The 20888-nt window shown below is 36.5% G+C and overlaps 1 protein-coding gene across 8 annotated transcripts in view; it reads right to left on the reverse strand.

Moving 5' to 3' along the window:
* Positions 1–20888, reverse strand: part of ERC2 (ELKS/RAB6-interacting/CAST family member 2) — a 418320-nt gene that overhangs the window by 53610 nt on the left and 343822 nt on the right. For 7 of the 8 annotated variants that reach the window (XR_011697331.1, XR_011697333.1, XR_011697332.1 and 4 more), the window contains one exon: positions 5671–5861. The exons of the other annotated variant lie outside the window; for it this stretch is intronic. The gene's annotated coding sequence lies outside the window, so the exon portion shown is untranslated. The remainder of the gene's footprint in view (positions 1–5670; positions 5862–20888) is intronic. 8 annotated transcript variants of the gene reach the window in all.

Below are 20888 nucleotides of genomic sequence, written 5' to 3' on the forward strand. Positions count from 1 at the left end.
CTCCAAAACATAACAGTTTGTCTTTTTTCAAGAAAGCCTCAGCGGGACTGTGCCTCAGGATGTAACCCTCAGCATCCCTCAGCATCTCAGGCTGTACAATATACATGAAAGAAGAGTACAGATGCAAACAGGAGTCACACAGTCATAACACTGTAAAGCACAAACATCCACTATCTATTGCATTCAGTTTAATACAGCTTTACTTTTACAACCCTCTTAAGAATAGAATCTAGACCTGCTGCATACCTAGACATGGACTGAATGTTGTTTGCATGGATCAAATTAAACCCATGAATTTTCCTTACCAGTTTGGCCAAAATTAATTAAGTCCTGTAGATATGCCACATTACACCATTTCCAAAAATCAGTTCACTGAAGGAAGTCTTCCCGGTGAAAATGTCAGTTGTGTATTTTTAAATATGCTTCAAATTTCTGCATTTTTCTGCATCAATTTGTTATGAAAATATCTTTCATATTATCTCTGCTTTTATTTTGCTTGGTGTTTGTTTTTAAGTAGACTCATAAATGTATTTCCATTTCATGCTATTCCCAGTTAGGAATAAAATGACAGTACTTCGAAGAAATAAAATTACCAGGGAATCTGTTCTGCATTTGTAGGCAGGAGTGAGGCACTTTGAATGAAGAAGAATTAAATTAGCCCCAGATATAGGGCTGAATACTAGCCATGTGTTTTTGAAGTATCTGCAAACACTTCCCTATAGATCCTTTATAGTCCAGACTTTATAACAATATAGGTATAATCTGGTAGAAAGTTTGCTGCCCTACAGAAAGCACAAAACACTTTTTTTTTTTTTTTAACTTCCGAAGGAACCACTGGTCTTTGGATAAAATATTTTTCCCTTCCCCCACAGGCACTAGTTTAGAATGAAAGCATATTCCATGTTTAAGATTCTATATATACTTAGTTTAAATATTTATGGGTGAGATGTATATACAGTATTGAATAAAACAGAAACCAGATTCATTCCTTAATGAGTGAGAAAGACTAGACTTCATATGGGGCAAAAAGCAATGTCAGAAATTGTCACTACTTCCTTCAAGTCAGCAGCCACAAGAAATGTTGTCTTCTCAGCTACTGTACAGAATAACAAAACCAAAAGGAAGTGTTACTAGGTTGTTTTCTATATTATCAGATTTTTATGACAAAGGTTAGAATGTTCAAAAATGTGTTTAAATTTATTCAGCTGTTCTCATAGTTTCATGTTTCACTGGGCTGCTACACTGCATTATGTTCCCATGTGACTGGATTAAAGCTATCTAACAGGTTGGTGAAGTTATTAATCCAGTATTTGAATACTTGTTCAGAACCTTCTTCAACAAGTATTGACAAGCTGCAAAAGTCATATTGAGTTTAGTTTGCTTGTGGTTTTTTTAACAGGTCGTCAATGGTATTTATCAGATCAGCACTCCTAAAGAATGCTCTTCCTCCAAAGACACTGATAAACAAAAAATGGTGTTAAATGCAGTTGTGGTGAGACTGGACAGCCCAAGGGAGAGGTAATGGGATACAGAGACTTTAACCTTCAGGTCATCAATTTAAATTCAGCTCAAGCTGATCATGACCACCATTCCCACATGATGAATGTTTGTTAGCCTGTGTAAAGAAATAGGCACAACAAATATTACCATTGGACACATTACCAAGGTAACTGATCCCCTTTGGTAATCTCAGAAGAATACCTACATTCTGGCAGGGCACAAAGCAATCCCAGTTCCTCAGTTTCATGGAATCCGTCTCTGACTGCAAAATTCCGAAACAATGTCCCACCCACTGGCAAATTACTTTCAACAGGTTTTGGAAATTTTTTTTTCAGTAAGTGGACATTTCAACTAGAAGCATCAGTGATCACCACTGAGTTCAGCTTGTCATAATAAATTAGAGTGTGTACAAACACAGAGAGAAGACTAGATTGAAAAATGCCACTACATTCATTGCTGTTATATCCCCAGTACTACTGCAAGGCAGATTTGGGTGAACTGTTAAAAGCATGGATATAGAAAAAAACAGAAAAACCTGAGGCAGCTGACAGGAATAACCAGAGGCATGGAAAGACAGTTCTATATGGAGTCTGAGATTGAGATTTGGTTTAGAGTACAGATTAACAAATGTTGCCTGGTTTGAATATATAAAATAATGATTATTACAGGCATTTATTCAGAGCCTGGGGGTTATGAATAAAGCCAAGCACAAAGGTTCTTTCCTAGCCTATGAGAATGCTGAAGATTTCAGAAAGGTCTTGTTAGTATTAGGACAAATCCTTTCACAATTTTCACAAAAGCAGAGATACCCAACCTATTACAGACAATAGTCCAGTGGTGAAGACAGTTGCCTTGGATGCATTAGATATTCAGCTGGATTTAAGACTCTATTCAGCTGGATTCAGAAAAGGAAATTGAACCAAAGTCACATGTCTTAAAGGATAATGCCCTAACTATTAGGCTCTGGGTATTGTAATGCAGATTTCTCTCAAGGTTTCTTGTTGAGCAGTTCCATCTTCAATAAATTAGTTATTTGCTGTTTGAAATTAAAGCTTTCTAAAGGAAATTTCTTTAAACTAGCCTTGACATGAGAGAGGTGGGCATGGCTTGGTCTTGCTGTCCCCTCTTCAGTGTTGCCACAAAGAAAAAGATTGTTTACAAATGTCTCAAATTTTTTTTGCATTTTCTCTTGGAAATACTGAAGTTAATAGAGAAAATTTCAAGTTAACAGATTTTTGGATAAAAATTGTTGCTTTGTCAAACCCAAACCTCTCTCATGTTAAGGCTGAATAGAGACTTAAATCCAGCTGAATATCTAATGCATCCAAGGCAACTGTCTTTACGACTGGACTATTGTCTGTAATAGGTTTGGATCACATTATTCCTCCAGTGTTTTAAGCAGGTAGAAACAACAATAAAAGAACTGTCAAGGAAATCCATCATTCTAATTTTATACTCTCTGTAACTCTTCAGACTAAAAATAATTCACAGAGGTAATTTTCAAAATTAGTATTTCTATTAAAAAGAAAACCAGACTCATCCTAGTCGATCTCAGACATTGACTTACTCACCAGAATAATTCCACTGAGACAGATTAATGCATTTGCATGGATATGGACCTGCACTGCAGCACTTCATGAAAACATACATGAAGCAAAATAAAAAATAAAAAAAAAAGCCTAGGAATTAAGCCAGCAATTTTGACAAACACTTGTATTATAACTGCAGTGCAGTTAGTGTAGTTGACTATTCCTGAGTTCAGATCCAATACACACTGCTCTACAAAACTGCCTGAACAACATTAACACATTTAAAGCAATTTCAGATTTTAAAGCTTCAAAACACACTGTGTTTGTCTATGGTTCAAAACTGTCAATGCACTTTTGAACCGTAAATTCTTCCTGTCATCTTGTTTAATTATAACACATTCTTTAAAACTTAACTTATGTTTGAAAAACAGGTTCATAAAATCTCTCAGTTCTACGTTCAAAGGATCTGTTAAATTAAAATAAACTGATTACAAGCCTAAAAACGTGGGAACTCAAAATGGGTCATGAGGAGAATTTAGGCATGTCTAGCCAAAATGGTGATCCTGAAGGCCCTTACCTCATCCTGAAGATATCTATTCTCTGAAGACAACACAGTGTTCCATGGCAAGATGGGCCAGACCCAGGAGCTGCATCTCTGTCCACACCCAGAGTTCACCAGCCACACCAGGATAGAGTATCTCACTGCTCAGCTAAAGTTTAAGCCTGACAGGGAGCTAGAAAGGACCCCCATCCCTGCACAGGTGATCTGAGGAGTTTGATCCACCAGGTGCTCTCAAAGCCAGCCTAATAAGTACCAACCAGGTGGGTTTCCTACAGAATTTTTCGGGTGCTACTTCCTTCTAAAGTGGTACAGAAACATCATTCCTAGCCCAGCAGCAGCACTACTCGTCCCAGGAGCCAAATCCCCAAGCCCCATTCCTTCTCTGGTCTAGGACTCAGAGCAGTGTCTTTTAGCAGAATGTTCCAATCTGTCAGCTCCAGGCTGTGGGAAATGCTGGGACAAGGTCAGGAATATATTAATGTTCTCCTATTGAAGTTCTGTCATTGTAGAGAAAATAATTCAAGATTCAGTGGGCCAGAGAAAGAACACAAGAGGGAGCAAGAGTCTGTAGCCTAGTGATTTGGGGACTCAGCTGGGAAAAGGAGTCCTGGGTTCCTGGCCTTTGCTCCATACAAGGTTCACAAAATTTATCTAACAGCCTTTCCATAATGTAAGTCTTATCTTGAATCTGGCCATGTTTTCCTTCCTGATCCAAGTCTATAAATAACATGTTGTGTAATCACATTTATCAATTTGAATATTGCAAACATCAACATACCTGTTGTATGCTTTTAATGCTAAATTTTAAAGAGATAACATCAATAAAACCGAAATGTGCCAAAACCTGAAAGCTTATTTCATACTCATTTTCCTTAATAAGTACATAGAATGCAAGAACTTACTTGTGATCAGGTTAAAAAAATACCAAAATTCAAATGCATGTCTTTACCTGTGTCAACAGTGGTGCTTTGAATCATTAAATCGGAAATTACATTTTCATCTCATCTTTCTCAGGATGCAGTAAGATCTTCAAGAAGTTTTAACAATAGTAAGAGCCTTCTAACATCTTTATTCTCCTCAGTTTCTGATTCTCCCTTAATGGTATTTTCATTTGCTGGTTCTCATTCCCCAGCACAACAGCGCAATGTCATGCAGGCGACTTTAAATCCAAGCAAGGTTACCCTGAAATTCCCACTCCAACAATTTCATGGACATATTTCTGGTTTTGCTAAACATTCTTTCTATAATAGCTTCATTTTGGGTCTAAGCCTACATAACAGGGTCCCTTTAAATAATATTCCATGCCTTGAAACATATTACAAAAACTGTTATATCAAGGCAAGTTATGCAACAGCTCTCTATGGTTTTAGCATATTTACTCTGTCACGCCATATGTGAGACTGCAGCCCCCACAACAAAACCTTTACACACTGAAGTCATTATCTCTGTGAAGTCTGCAACTGGCATTTAAAACTTATTGATGGCCTGGGTATTGGTGGCTCAGTAGGCAGCACTCTTGCCGGAGGCCCAGGAGGTCAGAGGTTCACATTCTGCTCAAAGAACAAGTTGGACATATTCCAGGTTTGTGTGTGGGCTGTGCTAGACTCCTAAAGGGGCAGTCCTTAGGACAGTGAGGGAAACCTTGGCTTTGTGGGATAGCAAAGTCCTCTTGGAAATGGAAGAGGAAGAAGTGAGTTTAACAAGTGAGTGAACAGAAATCAGTGCCCTTGCTGGGATGTGGATTTAGTTGTGTGCTAAACACAGGTGGTACAGCTGCAGTACATTGAACAGTTAAAACAAACCATTTTAGCCTCTGTGGCCAGCACATATTCGAGAGGTACAGTCTGCCAGGCATGCTCAGTATTAGCCAACTTCCAACAGCAGAGTCACCTTGGATTCCCACCATGGAACTATGACAAATGCATGTGCAGTTTCAGTAAGCAAGCAGTCTAAACAAAAATGCTTTAATGCTGGTAAAACTTCAGAGCATACTATATTATTACTGAAAAAAATCTCCAGCCAGTTATTCAAGTCAATACTAGCAACATACATAGAGAATAATATAAATCAAGATTCAACCTGCTCTGGTGTTAAACTTTGATACTTGAATATCCCAGATGTCTCCCTCCTCCTCGTCTTCTTTATAGACAGGTAAAGATGGATCTCTTGAAGGAACTGGGGATCACACTCTAGGCAAAGGTTGGACAGGTGATCAATGTACAGCATGAGATTTTGCCGTGGCTATGTGCCTCCAACAGTGACTGGATCATCTGGTTTAGAAAAACAATTCAAAATTGTAATATTTTCTAAAGCACTTACTTTGGGAAAAATTAGCAAAAGGGAGAACAAAGTATTTTTATAACATGGAATGCATGAGAGAACTTCTTCCTGCAAATATATATTTAATTTCAAAAATTCATTTATTTCTTATTTAACATTTAGATAATTTTTCAATTCCCTGGAAGTCAGATTTTGGAGGATTGTACTCCATTTCCATTGGCAGAATGAGCTCAATAGTTACTGAGGAGATATGAAGTTATTCTTGAATGTTTCGGTTTCTTGGGTTTTGGTGTCTAACACAACCCTATGAACTGCCAAGGCCAGGCCTGGCCCATTATTTATACAGACTTTAGAGCAAGCCAGTATCTATTAGCCAAATGGGACTCTACTCTGTAGTGCACTTCAGGGAGGCAAGCACAGAGGTGAATGTTTGTTAATGAAGATACATCTCCCAACACTCCCTCCATTGTCAATAGAATGGAAGGGCATTTTTTGAAGGACCATTCAGAGAACCTAAAGTGATGCTTTTTTCCCTAACATTTAGGAACACCGTCTTTTATCTACCTATCTTTTACATTGTGGGGGTTTGGTTTTTTTTTTACCATAATGGAAAAACAAATATTGCCCTCCTTCAAAGAAATATCCATTAGTATAATGGACCTTTAGGTTTAAGTTTTGTGAAATCAACCTGTATTTAAGAAATAGTGTTTACACACAGTAAAAGAGATGATGAATTACAAGCATTGTGACATCTTTAGGCTATCACAAAATAGATATATAAGCAATGAGCTGCTTAAACAAAACAAGATATTGATGGCATTATTTCAAGTTCAGAAACAGAGAAACACATAATACAACCCCAGGGCAAATTTGCAGAGAATCATGAGATAATTTTGTTGCTAAAATATGAAAAGAAGCTATTTCAAGAAACGAAGGATGTCCTCTTAACCTGCAACAACAAATTTGTTTGCTTTTTTCTCTTCTCAGTAAGAAAGCAATTAGGGTTTTTTCCAATAAAAATATCCTTGGCCATATATAAACACTCCTGGTAATCATGCAATTACCTTAGCCAATCAGATTAAATTGCTGTCAGTTGAGTTCCCACTGTTGATTAACTTTTGTGTACTCTCAACCTAAATGAAGTCTTTCGTAAAGTCACTTAGTCATTTACAAAGGTGTCTCTATGATTCCAAAAAGTGTAACAGCGATATATTTTTTGCTACAATCATCAAATATCCAAGGTCAAGGACAGATCACAGTGGACCCCTTTTTAAAAACCCAAAGAAACACAGAATTAAACTATGTTGCTTATTTTTGTGTTTCTTGCCATGACTTCTAAATGTAATAGTAACCTTTGACCCCCCCACATTAAACACCATAATTATGTAATTAAAACTAATTATGCAATTTAACATACATATTTTTGTCCTACAACAGGCAGGTCAATTACCTCACTCATTGACCTTGGAAGCTTTCACAGTTTAAACAAAACAATGAGGCTTTCAATTAATTTTAAAGTACAAACAGAGAAGGAGCAACAGAACCACAAGTCTTCACACTCATACTGCATAGGTAGATCACTTATAAACCTCTTCTTTTTGTATTACATAGAATAAATCTCTTGATAAAAGTTTTAAAATGTCTTTCTTATTTGTTGCCATCATTACAAATGTTAATACAGTTGTGAACAAATAATTTATATACATTCCTTGCTAAATGCAAAAACAGAGGCCATAAAATATATTTTCTTTGTCCCATTTGTTTTCTTCAGTATGGTTTCCTCTGCTTCCTCCCATACCCCACTACTCTCTCCCTGTGTCACCTTCACTTTCTGAAGCCTTTTTCTTTCCCTGCTGTAGCTGTTGTCTCTTCCAGTTTCCACTTGCGTCCCTAACCCATTCATGGGCCGGTGTTTCTCATCAGGTCTTGGCACCAATGGCTCCTGCTGCTGCTGATCCAGCACACTGAGGGAACTTTGGATGGCAGAAAGCTACAGCTGAAGCAAACATTTCACATGTTCTAAAAAACATTCTGAATTTTCTGGTGTGAGAAGTTTGGTACAAGTGAGAGACACTTTATGAAATTGTTGAAATATGTTTCACCTCAATAATGTCTATTTTCTCTTTATACACTTAGGTAACCTATATATATTCCACTGAATATTTTTTTAAATGTACAATAGAGACTCAAGCAATATTAGATTGTGTCCAAAAAACTTCCTTTTTACAGAATAAAATTAACATTATGATTCAATTCCATTTTTATTCTTCAGTAAACTAAACCCCATTCTCTAAAGAACAATTCTTAACACAAGTGTAAGTCTAGAAGTTTGATGTTAAAAAGGATCATGTTTTTCTATCCCAATTTTTCAATAGCTATCTTAGCCACAAATAGATCCAGCAAAATTAATAGGCTTAGCAGCGAAGCAAAGGGACAGACAACATATAGAGATAGAGATATACAGATAGATGTGTGTATAAATATATATATGTATACACACACCAATCAAGCTTTAAGTTGTTTTCTCTAAACCTGGTTTTATGGGGGGATCAGAAAATAGCTACTAGAAAAATATATATGTAAATCTTTGCTGACTTCTTGAAACTATGGCAAAAATATCTACAGTGCACTCTGTGATTTGGTGTCACTTCCAACACCATTTTTGGAGCCCTTTCAGTTCTGGGCTTTAATTAGGCCTGACTTGCACGAGGAGCTTGAAGAGATTTCAGCAAACCCTTGACATAATGGAAACAAGGAACACTGAACTTGTGGACTTATAACGGGAAAGAAACAATTTAAGATGGTAGCAGGCCTTATTGCAACATTAAACCTCAAATTGAATGTGATTTATACAAAGTAACCAATATATTGAACCAGTGCTCCAAACTTCTGGACAAAAGTTTGAAGTCAAGTAATACAGTGCATGTGTGGAAATTCTGTCCAAAAGGGTGGAGAAGATTATTCCTTATATTCTCATCTAACAAAAAGGTTCCTTCTGTTTTGAACGGAACATTAAAATTCTAATTCAGCTCATCGAGCATCGCAAACAGAGCAGCAAAAGAATCTGTGAAGGAGCCCAAATATGGTGCTATTGAAACAGAGTGGATTAGAGGAATTGGGATAGAATCCTCCAAGTGGCTAAATAGCAGCAGGAGGTCAGCTGCACAAACAGCAGGATGCTGTTCCTGCCAGGCGGGAGTGATATAATACAGGCAAAACAATCAAGATTTCAGCTGATAAATGTATGCCTCAGGAAAAGGCCTTGCTGGAGAAATCTCATAAGCAACAAACATTTAGGTGAATTGTGTAGACCTAATTTACACTGAAGACCATTTTGTCTTATATGAACATGTCATGTTAATCATGTAGAACAGAATTTTTTGAAGCATAAAGACATTAATTTTAAGAGCCTAAATGCAGCAAACACAGGAGTATCTGCTTAATGATTCAGTAAAAAGATAAAGCAAAGAGCCTTCATAGTTTGACACAGCTTCAACTCTGTCCCAAGCAATTCCATGTACATTAGGTTAAATATACATAAAATTATTAGCTCCAAATATCTAGGACATTCAGAAGGAGTAGCAGAATCCACAAAACTCCAATGGTTATTCATAAATTCTGTATAGCAGTAGTATTAGACAAGTTTCAGGGTTCTGAAGGGAACAGTTGCATTTGTAAGGAGACACTAAATAAGATGATCCATTTTGATTTTTAGATGTGTTGTGATTTTATAAAATCAGACTTTAATTCTAAACATCTATTTTTCACTCACACTATTCTAAAATATCTTTTAAAAGGCTGAGATTCCACTTATTTTCCATCTTATGCTATGAGCAATTAGAAGAAAATCTATTCACAATTGCTTTTTTTCTAGGGAAGTGCAAAATATCATGTGTAAAACATTCGTCTGTCTTCCCCAAATTCTTCTCTGCCCTCCACAAAATATTCTTTTGGACTAAATAATTTAGTAAGTAGATTTGAAATAAATTATAATTCTGAGGTCAGATTTCAGTCTGGAGTAGAGGCCACACTTGCCCTGGACTCTTAGAACATTGGGAAATAAGAATTGCTGAGTGGTCCAGTGACTGCAGGAGGCCTGGCAGAGAGCTTGAGAACACTGGAGCACACTTCAGGTTCCTTCACATAGCACTGTTTCTCCTGGGGTGGCGGCAGGGACAGTCTCCCAGCTGAAGCAACCTTCCCAGCATAGATTTTTTGCACTGAAAGTAGTATCTCAGCTTTTAATAGACTCTGAGGGATTTCCCATCCCTTTCCCTCCCCCAGGAATTCATCAAATCTTTTTTTAAACCAGTAAAAACTTTGGCATTCATAGCATCATGTGGCAAGAAGTTCCATAGAAGAATTGCTGGTTACAGGAAGAAATACCCCATCCTTCTTCCACCCCCTCATGGTTGGCTTTTTTACACTCCCTGACTGCTAATTTTATTTGATACTCAGATTAATTGCAATACAAAGGATAGTAAGGAGCTGTTCTGAATTCACTTTGTCATCATGGATGGCTTTATACTTTCTGGAACCTCAGAGGCATTTCTTTATACTTCATCACTTCTCCAGATATCAATTATCCAGCTGACTGTTTACATTTAGAAATTAGTTTCAGAGGCAGTTGTGCCTTTGAGAACATGAGCTATAACGATTAATGAAGCAGGACAGAGAAAAAACCAACCAGGAGCCCAAAGGCAGAGAGTTCCCCTGCCATGCCTTGGGCAATCACTCGAGAACATTTGCAGCAGACACCTCAGGACACTGTATTTATTCCTTCACCTTTCTCCCTGCATGACCAGAACCTCACCTGGGATCTGACCACAAAGTAGGCATTTCACATCACATGACTGGGTGAGGGATCATGACAGATGATGTCTGTATTTTGACAATTCGATGGACATGTAAATAGATCTGTGGTTATTTCTGCTGAAGAAAGACCAGATTACAGAGCAGATTAAGTTCTTGCTATCTGGCTCCAGTCTATGGATCTTGTAGCAAGTTGACCATCTGTGATCTTAGTGTGTATGATTTCTGGAGATCTGTCATAAAAATGTACGATCCTCCCTGACCAGGAATTTGAAATTATGTGAGATAGCCATGCCATTGAGCAGTTCCTGCTCTAGCTCCCTGCTCAGCTGAAAACCAACAAGGTAACACTGCTTTCCTATCACCTGCAGTGTTGTGCTGTTACTGAAATCTGTAGTCATCTTGTTCTCATCACCACAGGGAGTGTGCCTTATTTACATGTACGGATGTGCTGCACATTTATAGCATGTTTGGTGCAGAGCAGAGCAGCTCTGTAAAAGCTGATTAAGACATTGTGCTGAGCTAAAAATTGGATGCTTTGTGAATATCTGTGTTTTGGCCTTTCCCCAAATGTCTTCCCCCCACAAGTGAGAGAGGACAGCTGGAGTAGACAAACTTTATGAACACAAGAGACTTTTTTCTTTCCTTCTGAAGGTATTACTTGCCTGTTATTACATTTATATAAAGGATCTTTACTCTTTCCCATATATAGTAAATTGCACTCCTGCATGTGAATATTGTGTAGCCATTTCCCCCAAATACAAACCAGAGTTATCCTCACTGTCATTCAAGCTTTTTTCCCCTCCCATTATGAAGAATTGATGCAAATCTATTTTTGTTTGGTCTGGTTTATGCTGACAGCAATTAATTCTAAGGCCTCAGCATAAAAGACATACAAGAATCACATATGTTTTTAATCTACAAGCAAGTTATCCAATTATTTTAGGTAAACTTTATGATCACAACCATTCTTACCAACTCTGATATGATAGGCTATTTTCTTCTTAATGGCTTAAGACTAATATACACTGCTACAGGGAATATACTCTTCAACATTCCTCATGTTTTACCTCCTGATCTTGAAATAATAATATAGTCAATGAGCACATTTTGTTTATACTCGTTAGTAAAAAGAGACTAAAGGCATGCTGGGAAATAATATTCCATGCCTTAGGACTCAAACAAGTTCTCTTTATAAATAGAGCTTGTGTAAATCACAGACAAAGTTGACAAATTTCATGGATTAGTCATGGTGAAAATATCAGATTTCATGGCTTAGAACAGATTAATAGGAAAATCATATTGGAATCCTGCTTACTTAAATTCTGCATCTTGCTGAAGAATGAAATGAAAAATACTGATAATTCCATAGTTCATTCACTTTATTGCACTTTCTCTGCATTGAGTATGGAGGGTAAATATTCCTCACCAACAAAGTACCTTGTAAAACCTCTGAAATCTATATTTAGCTACATTAGAATGAGAACACCACAAGTTAGAGATCATAGCATACTGAAGCTATTTCAATGCATTTTTCCATCAAATTATGCTAGTGTTAAATTATTTTGTCACCTTATAAGAAAAAATTAACTAAAGGAAGAAACTGATTTGAAATTAAAGCTGCCATTTTCACAATTATTTATATTTGGTGCATCTACTTAAAAATTAGGGAAATTATCTCCTAAAGAAGTTGCTCTTTAACAGAATATCTCATTATCCTTGCAAAATTATAAAAATCATACCAGTGAAAAACAACATTTGAAGTTAAGAGAAACTATCAGTTTTCACATAAAACTTCATGGCTTTTGAGTCTTTCATGATGATGTAATTCAAAGTGAGTTCTATTTAAAATAGAGGTTAGATACAACCATGTGATTCAAAGAGACTTGTTGACTATAAAACGATTTGGCTTGATGCCTCCTTGTCTTCTGCTCAGCTGTACAGAGCACTTGTCATCCCTGCATACGAAGACAGCCAATTTGTCACACATTTGCTTTAATTCTTTGTCTTCTTTACAATATTTTTCATATATATCCTGGTCATCAATATCATATATCTGACTGGAAGATGGAAATTCATTTGTGTTTCCATCTTATTTTCTTTGCATGCAATCCTCCTGGGTCTTATAGGATGTACTTAATAAGAACCACATTACTCTGCCAGAGGAAGTCCTTGAGCAGCCTTTGAGAAGCAGAATGGCAAATTAGTTTCAGAATGTGGAAGGTCAGGTTGGAAATAAAAAGCTGCAGTTATCTGCAGCATTTTCTGCAGTTCAGAAAGTAAGTAAAAGGAAGGATTTGTTTGATGTTTTCCCTTTAGAAAGCTGAACCAATTCATGCGCAAACTATAAAGTGGTGAACATTAGCTGAAATTAATTAAAACTAGCTTTTATTTAAATTCACTTTTGTAATAAATGAGCAATCACACTTCTCTCTCAAGTGCATTTATACACTGGGTTTTTTTCCCCCCACAAACAGAACATTATTTGCAACAAATTCTATGCCATTCAAACGTTTAAATTTAAATGTGTGTTTGAGTTTGAACATAAATAGCCCTTCAGATGCTTGGAAATGCCAGGTTTATAGCTGTCCTTGCAACCTTAATTCTGCCCCCTGGTGTCTATGAATTATGGCTATTTCTAACTAATGATCACACATTATTTTTCACTCCAGGGTCTGTGTCATTCTGTTCACAGGACACATGTTCCCTACAGAGTGCAGTTACTTGCAATACTACCAAAGTTTTAAAATGCTGCTTTTGCTAAGCATCTCCCTGAAACAATATTGCTGTTTGCTCCCTGGGCTTCTCTGTGCTGCTCCTCATCATATACAGGTCTCCCTAGAACACTATCAAACTGCTTTCAGCGTTTTCTTTTTGACTTGAGAAGAGCATTATTATCTGTGTGAGAAAAGATGGTGCACAGACACTGGGCACCGTTTCAAAAGTCTTTGTTACAGATGTCTTGGTCATTTGCTCTAATGCTTTAGGCTTACTTGTGTAAAATTCTTTGGATTTTATCACCCTTTTCATTTTTAAAACAGTTGCACAGACTTCAACACATTACACTTGACACATCTCTATAAAATGCAATTGTACATTTTATTTTCCTCACTCTGTAGATGTGAAAAAATTACTTTTTTTCCTGGCAACCCAGAATACTGTTAGAGATGGCCTAAAACTCAGACCCACTCCTGGTGCTTCAGCACTGGTTTTGCTCCTGATGACCAGGTACTCCTACTACCATCATGGCAGAGTTGCCATTGCTCTGAAGCTGCTGAGGGTGCTCTCTGCCTTTCACACAGATCATGACTGAACTAAACAGAAGTTCAAACAATTACTGTATTTCTATCTGAACCACGAGAATGGACAGAGCTAAGTTAACCAATAACAGAGTTGCTTGCCTCTCCCGCAGTCAGTGCTCCATTTAAAATGCAACTCAAGAATGTATTTAAGTACCACAGGTAGCAAACATGGGAGGGCAGTGAGGTGCTACAGAAAAGGCAGTAAATGGCTCTATAGAAATGCAGTAACATGTACTCAAAAGGGCACCAAAATAAAGATTATATTAACTACTTTAAATCTTCTAACTTTCTAACTTCCAGAGTTTCAATTTCCAGTTTAATACCCATTTAATGAAGCCATTTTGTTGACTTGGAATATGTATTTGCTGCATTAAAAAAACAAAAGTTAAAGACAATTTTAATCATGGCTTGTGAATACTAAAGTTTGACTGTTAAGAGAGACAGTTGAAATACAGGTATATCCATTTAAAATAAACCTGTTGTTATTTAGAATCACTTCAAACCACAGTGTTGTGTGCTGAAAAAACTGCTGCTAACTAATATACCCGAGAAAATGAAGGCATTTTGTTTGCTTTGTTGTTAAGGCACACTGGACCATAAACCCATCACTTACTCTCTGAATAAAATCTGAGTGCCCTCTGGAGCTGCCATGTAAACTAAAACATAGTGAAAATAGGGCTTTGATTCTTTCAGCCTACCAGCTTTCCTACCCTACTTTGAAATGGATCTGATAAAAAAATCAGCTGGACTTACAAGGCACCTTTTTGTTGGTCACAGTCAGCCGATGTACAAACTAGGAGGAGTTTGAGCAATTCATACAGGCAGATCAAATATATCAGACCTACTCTATGTTTTTGCCATCTGGTTCTCAATCACACACTCAAGGCTCAATGGATTTTGCATTATCTGTTTTAACAACAGTAAATTAAAATTGGCTACAAAATTTAAATAAATAATTTTTTTCATAGAAGCAATGAATGCCTCATAAAGATGTAATAATAGTGTCAGGTCTATCAAAAACTTGCTATTTTCTTTGGCAAGAGCAACTTAAACTGAAATACTGTGAAAAATCTAATTTGTGCTCCAGTAGTGAGCTTATACATTTTGTGTTTGTATTTCGTTCTCCTCAGTCATGAAAAAATATTACAATCAGTTTTTGGTTCGTAGTACTTTGGGGTGCAAGAATTTCAAGAGACTTGTTTGATTTTCTATTGACGCTGAAATAAGAAAAAAACTCTCATAACATTTTCTTTACAATTCTTTAAAAAAAGGCAAAAACCCCTAAAACCAAACAAAACCCCAAAACCACAAAAGACGACAAAAACAACAACAAACAAACAAAAAAAAAAACACCACAAAAAACCAAACTACAACCAAAACATTGATGGAAACTCATCTGTTGCCCACCTTCTTTTATACTGAAAGAAATAAGTCATCCATGTTTGTAAAGTCTTATAATGACCCCAGATGAAAATTACAGAAATGCAAAGCAGCTATGATTGTTGTTATGATGATGAAAATGTCTCATTCTACTCACTGTGCTCATTGCCTTAAGTAACACAGTGGGTAGCCTGTTATTACTAAAGGAATAAACTTTTTCATCAAACACTCTTTATAAAAATATTTCCCTGGAAATGTAACACAGCATGTAGCAAGACTACTACAATTTTCCATCAACTATGAGTACATGCAGCATAGGTAGTGTTTTTAGATAATTTCACTTGAGTTTTTTGGCAATAGTTCCTCTCAAGGAAACCTACATTAACCAGAAATTTAGAGTCTGTTATCCCCAGGCCAGCTTCATTGGAATTTTTAATATGGCACTGTCTATTCAACAGTTGTGTGTAAAATGCCAATAAACTGGCCAGAAAAGAGCTGAAGGGCTAATTGCCTTTTAACTCCACTGTGATGATAAAGTCACATAGAAAGAAAGGAAAAGCTCCCACTGCTTTAACAAGTTTATCTGACTGCCACTTTAACATTCTCTGTCTGCATGCACTTTAGTGCATTCACCAATAAAAGGATAAAAGCATTCAAAATCCTGCACCCTCAATAACTAAGAAAGTCCAGATTCAAAACGTCTGCTGGGCTGGAATCAGCCCATTAGGTCAGCAAGCTTTTGCCTGGGACTTGATTTCAACTGTACAGTATGTACCAAGGAAAAATTGCCTTTTGATGCAAAAGATTATAAATCTTGAGGAAAGTGGAGTGAGAGAAGAAAAGGAAGGATACAGGTTTGAAATAATAATAAAAAGCAGAAACTGCTTCTCGGAGATGAAGGGGGAAATAGTGCCAATCAAGTCAGTGGTGAAATTCCCCTTGACTTTAAAAGGTCAGGGATTTAAACTCAAAATAAAATACAATAGAGCAAAATATAGCATATTTCATGTTTTTAATGCTGGATAAACATATAATTTTCACTTTTTCTCTCTTACTTTAATTACATTTCTTATTATTCTCTCCAATACTTCCCTTTTTAAAAATCCAGGTTTATAAATACAATTTATTTCACCTCAATGAGATTTTATACCTAAATCTGCCTTTCTGCACCTTTTTTGCATAGTGTTAACTCTTATTAATCCTTAATTAAAGTAGGTATCAAATGATGTCACTGGAGAAGGAAGTCAGTATTACAGACAAAAGGTGTATTTTCCATTGCCAGCTGAGAGATAACTATTCTAGTCCTACTTAATTCCACAAAATGAGATGGTTATTAAAAGACATTTCACTGAATGATTAAAAGGAAGAAACCAGTGGTCACTTAATTTTTTTGCTGGACCTGTATTTTCACTTTGACCAGAGAGGGAACACAACAAGCTCTGATATTGAATTGACCTGTTCTACTTAATAAAATAAAAGCAGCAGTAGAGGCATTGTGATTGCCAGCTGCAAACCACTGAGTGTTGTTTTTCTATTAAAAATCTCTTCCATGTTTTTCCTATTGTAACCTGGAAAGAGTACAAAATCCGAAATCCAATGGAATTTCTATAGAAAAGAACCCTGCTAACACTGAAAGTTCCTCAAGTACTCACCCAAGCAAATGTTATATCATATTACAGTAAAATTTAAAAGCAGAAGTTCAAACCAAAAATGAAGTGTCCTTCAAAACAGAGTCATGCGCATCAGAGCCTATGCATTAATGTACTTATTTCCATACAGCTCTGCATTTCCCTTCTCCATCAGTTCATAATTTGTTCCAGATTTTGTTATTTCTTTCACATTTGAAGGTACATTGTTCCACATTTGAGTGATGAAAGACTAAACCGGATGGAAGTACAGTGAAATGTTAGAGGGAGAATGAAAACAAAAGCAAAGGTAATTTTTCAATGTATAAGGTAGTAAGAAAATAAAGAAAATGTAGTGCTCAAGGAGACACAGAATGGTCATGCACAAAGTACAATATAAACAACTTTGCTATCTTTCCAAAATTAAAAGCCAGTACCTCAGGGAAGCAATGAATTCATCCCTAACAATACACTACTTTTAGGTTGTCACTGCAGTTCAGGGGTATTCTTAAAGCTTAGATCTTTCTTACTAGATTAGAAGGCAGAGTAAACTAAAAGATCAAGCTAATCTAGGATAAACTTCTTTTCCATAGTTCAAAGGCATTGGCCTTTCCACAGGTTCAATTGCAGGTTTCTTTGAAGATGTGCCCTAAAGTTCATTAAAGAAATTTCACTGACTTGAACTGATTTCAACATTAAAAAGATAATGTGAGAGCTTCATTGCCAAAAAGAACATGACAGACTGACTTTGAAGCCTTTTTTAGATGGTATTAATTTTTTTATTCTTCCACTGAAAGTCTTTATTTAAACAGATCTTTATGTTTAAACCCTTAACAATACTTTAAAAATTAAATTTAAAAAACACTGATTTAAAAAAAAATCAGTAAAAAAAATTACTTAATTCTTTCTATGGAATCCAAACTCCCCATCACTGATGTTTTCCCCCCTCATTGCCTGTCTTTAACAATATTTCCAGGTGGTACTGCACACAGTGCTTACACAGCCTCTGATCTGTGCAGAGAGCTTTGAAAAGAACCATAGTGGCAAGGACAACTGCAGACTTTAACAATGTAAGATTTAGACAGATGTGCACACCCTTTGCCTTAATAACAGGTGCTCCAGAGCCTTTATCAACAGCACTGGGAAGAGGAAAACATTAAGGTTTTCGCAACCTCTGCTAAAATTCAGAGACACACATTTGCTGATTATAACTGCAGAGTTACACTTGGGCATTAAGATAAACATTTGGATTCCTACACTAGGATAAGTGCTTATCTCCTTATTCAGAAAAAAGTATACTACAAACATACTTTGAAGACTTGTTATGAAACAGCTTGCAATGCATCACTATTGTATACCTTTTTAGTACATAATGCTGCACTGATGACATGAATATAATTAACATACAGAAAATTTCCCAAATCAAGGGCAAGCCGATCAGCACCAATTTTCTGAGTAGTAAAACACCCTCTAACTTTCTAGCAAGACAAGCTGTGGTTGCTGATTACTACAGCCTTCAGACTTCTGCACCAAAGTCACAAAACTGTATTCTTGAATTTCATTCCCTTTCCCGTTTACTCTAAATACTGACGCACTGACCAGATCCCGTCAAATAAAAAACCCATCACGGACTCTGCCAACTATTATTTTGTAAACACTGCTGATGCATGGACCTTGTCGCCTTGGTCAATAAATTCTACATATTTAGATAAACCAAACACCTCCATTGCCTTAAAAAATGCCTACAGGACAAGTCAAATATTCTGGCAGTACTCTATTCCACCTTTAAGTTTTTCTACCTTGAATCTGTGAGAAAATCCTAAACAGGGAACTGTCATGTGTACTGAGGTTTATTTGCAACACATCATCCTCAGCTTTCTGATTTATACTTTGTTGCTGTTTCTATTCACAAAAGTGCACAGCTGTCTCGTTTAGCCTATTTATTTTATTTACTTTGCTTTTTTGAGTTCAAGATTTTATCTTGTAGATGAAAAAAAGTAACAGAACTATTTGTCAATGTTGAGACATTTAGATATTGTAGTAAAAGCTTTCAGGCTCTGCAGCTCACTCAAGGCAACTGTCTTAGCAGAATAATTCACTTGGTTACAAAATAATTATTAAAAATATCACAAGCTGACTGATACAGGTATACATACTGAAAAACAAACACTGAAATTCACATTACAGCTTCTGTGACTTGGCAAATCTCTTGCTGTATATTCGACCTCTTGCAGGGATGAACAAGCAAATATTTTACTGATTAAGAAGGTACTGAGAAGTTGATATTTCTTTGTGTCATCCACCTTAATGTTAAACCGCGTGCCATGATATTAGCTATGACACAGTGCTCAATTCAGCATATTTTGCTCCTGCCTGCCACTCCTGCCTCAGTGAGCACACAGAGGAGTGTCAGGCCTTCGCCCAGGACCAACCAGCCACAATGTTTGATACATGTGATCTTCAAGTTGCTGTTGTTCAACAACTAAGGTCAAAACAAATCCATTTGTTCATTCAGCCTTTTATTGGGCATCCTGTGTTATGGCAGCATTATGGCATTCATTTACCTGACAGCTTGCACTTCTCCTCATCTCTCTGGACTCTCTTCCCCTACCATCTGGGATCTTGCTCAGCCAGTTCCAATATTCCCTCCATCTTCCATATTCATTCGTATTTATTCACTCCAACCTCCACCCTGCCCACCAGTCCCCATCCCACAATCCCCTCCTGCAGAGTCCTGTTTCTACCTTGTCTCCTGAACCACCATTCCCACCTGTTTGCACAGGTACTGCAGCTCTAGCTCACCCATGTCTGATTTGCCTTTTCCTTTGTATTGAGATCTATTCCCTAAGAATGTCATCGAAAGTGGGATTCTTCTACTGTAACCAAATGTAACATTTTCTTGGACAACAAAAAATACATCCATGAAATGAATACTATCCAACTGCTAAGACTCAGGAGAAGACCATCTGAAAGCAAAGGGAGCAGTAAATCTTCTCAAACAAGTTGCCACTTGCATTGTTTACTGCCTTGTTGGTTTTTTTCCTAAGTTCTCTGTGTTGGAAAGAGCTGAGGCTTTCCAGCTAAACACCTGGAACCATTTGTGCAGAGTATAAACTCTTCAGACAGATACTCACTTGGCAAGTGTCTGAAGTAATTTTATAAAATTATCAGCTAAAAGAAAGGATTTCTTTATGGGAAAGGTCAGACAACCTCTAGAAGAAGAAAGGATACTAGGCAGGTCTGTAAACTGGCAATATATAATGCAGATAAATAAACCCCATACTACTACTTTGTTGTAATGACTGATTTAATTTCTTTTTTTTTGTACTGTCACAAAGGAAATTCTGAAGTGCTGCAATTATAAATTAAAAAGATGTGGGAAATTTTGGTTGATAATTACATTAAAATATCTGGAAAACTCTATTAAAAACTCCAGAGAACAACTTAACAAATATTGTAAATGTTCCTATTAAAAACCTATTGATAAAATTTTATATATATTTATTACATATTGATTTACATTTTCCTGTATTTATATAATTTAAGTGTCTTTCTTATTTGTAAAATATTAGTGTTTACAATTAAATTAGGGGCACAAACCAGGTCAATGCAAATAGATAAATACTAAATAACTTATGTACAGGTCTTCACAGTTTAGTTTCTCAAAATGGAAATATAATCACTCCTCCTTACAAGTTACTTTGTAAACTTTAAATTTATTAAAAAGAGAACGCATTAGTAGCTGCAATTAATGCCAGATATTGGTTATGATTAAAGACACAATCAAAGGCCTCCCAGAGGAACATAATGCATAAACTATATACATAACACATAAAAGGAATGAGCTGGTTGAACACCCTTATGCTTCGATAGAGCAAGTAAAAGTGGCTTTTATGGT

The sequence above is a fragment of the Pithys albifrons genome, chromosome 3 (genome assembly GCF_047495875.1).
Source record: "Pithys albifrons albifrons isolate INPA30051 chromosome 3, PitAlb_v1, whole genome shotgun sequence".
Classification (NCBI taxonomy): Eukaryota; Metazoa; Chordata; class Aves; order Passeriformes; family Thamnophilidae; genus Pithys; species Pithys albifrons.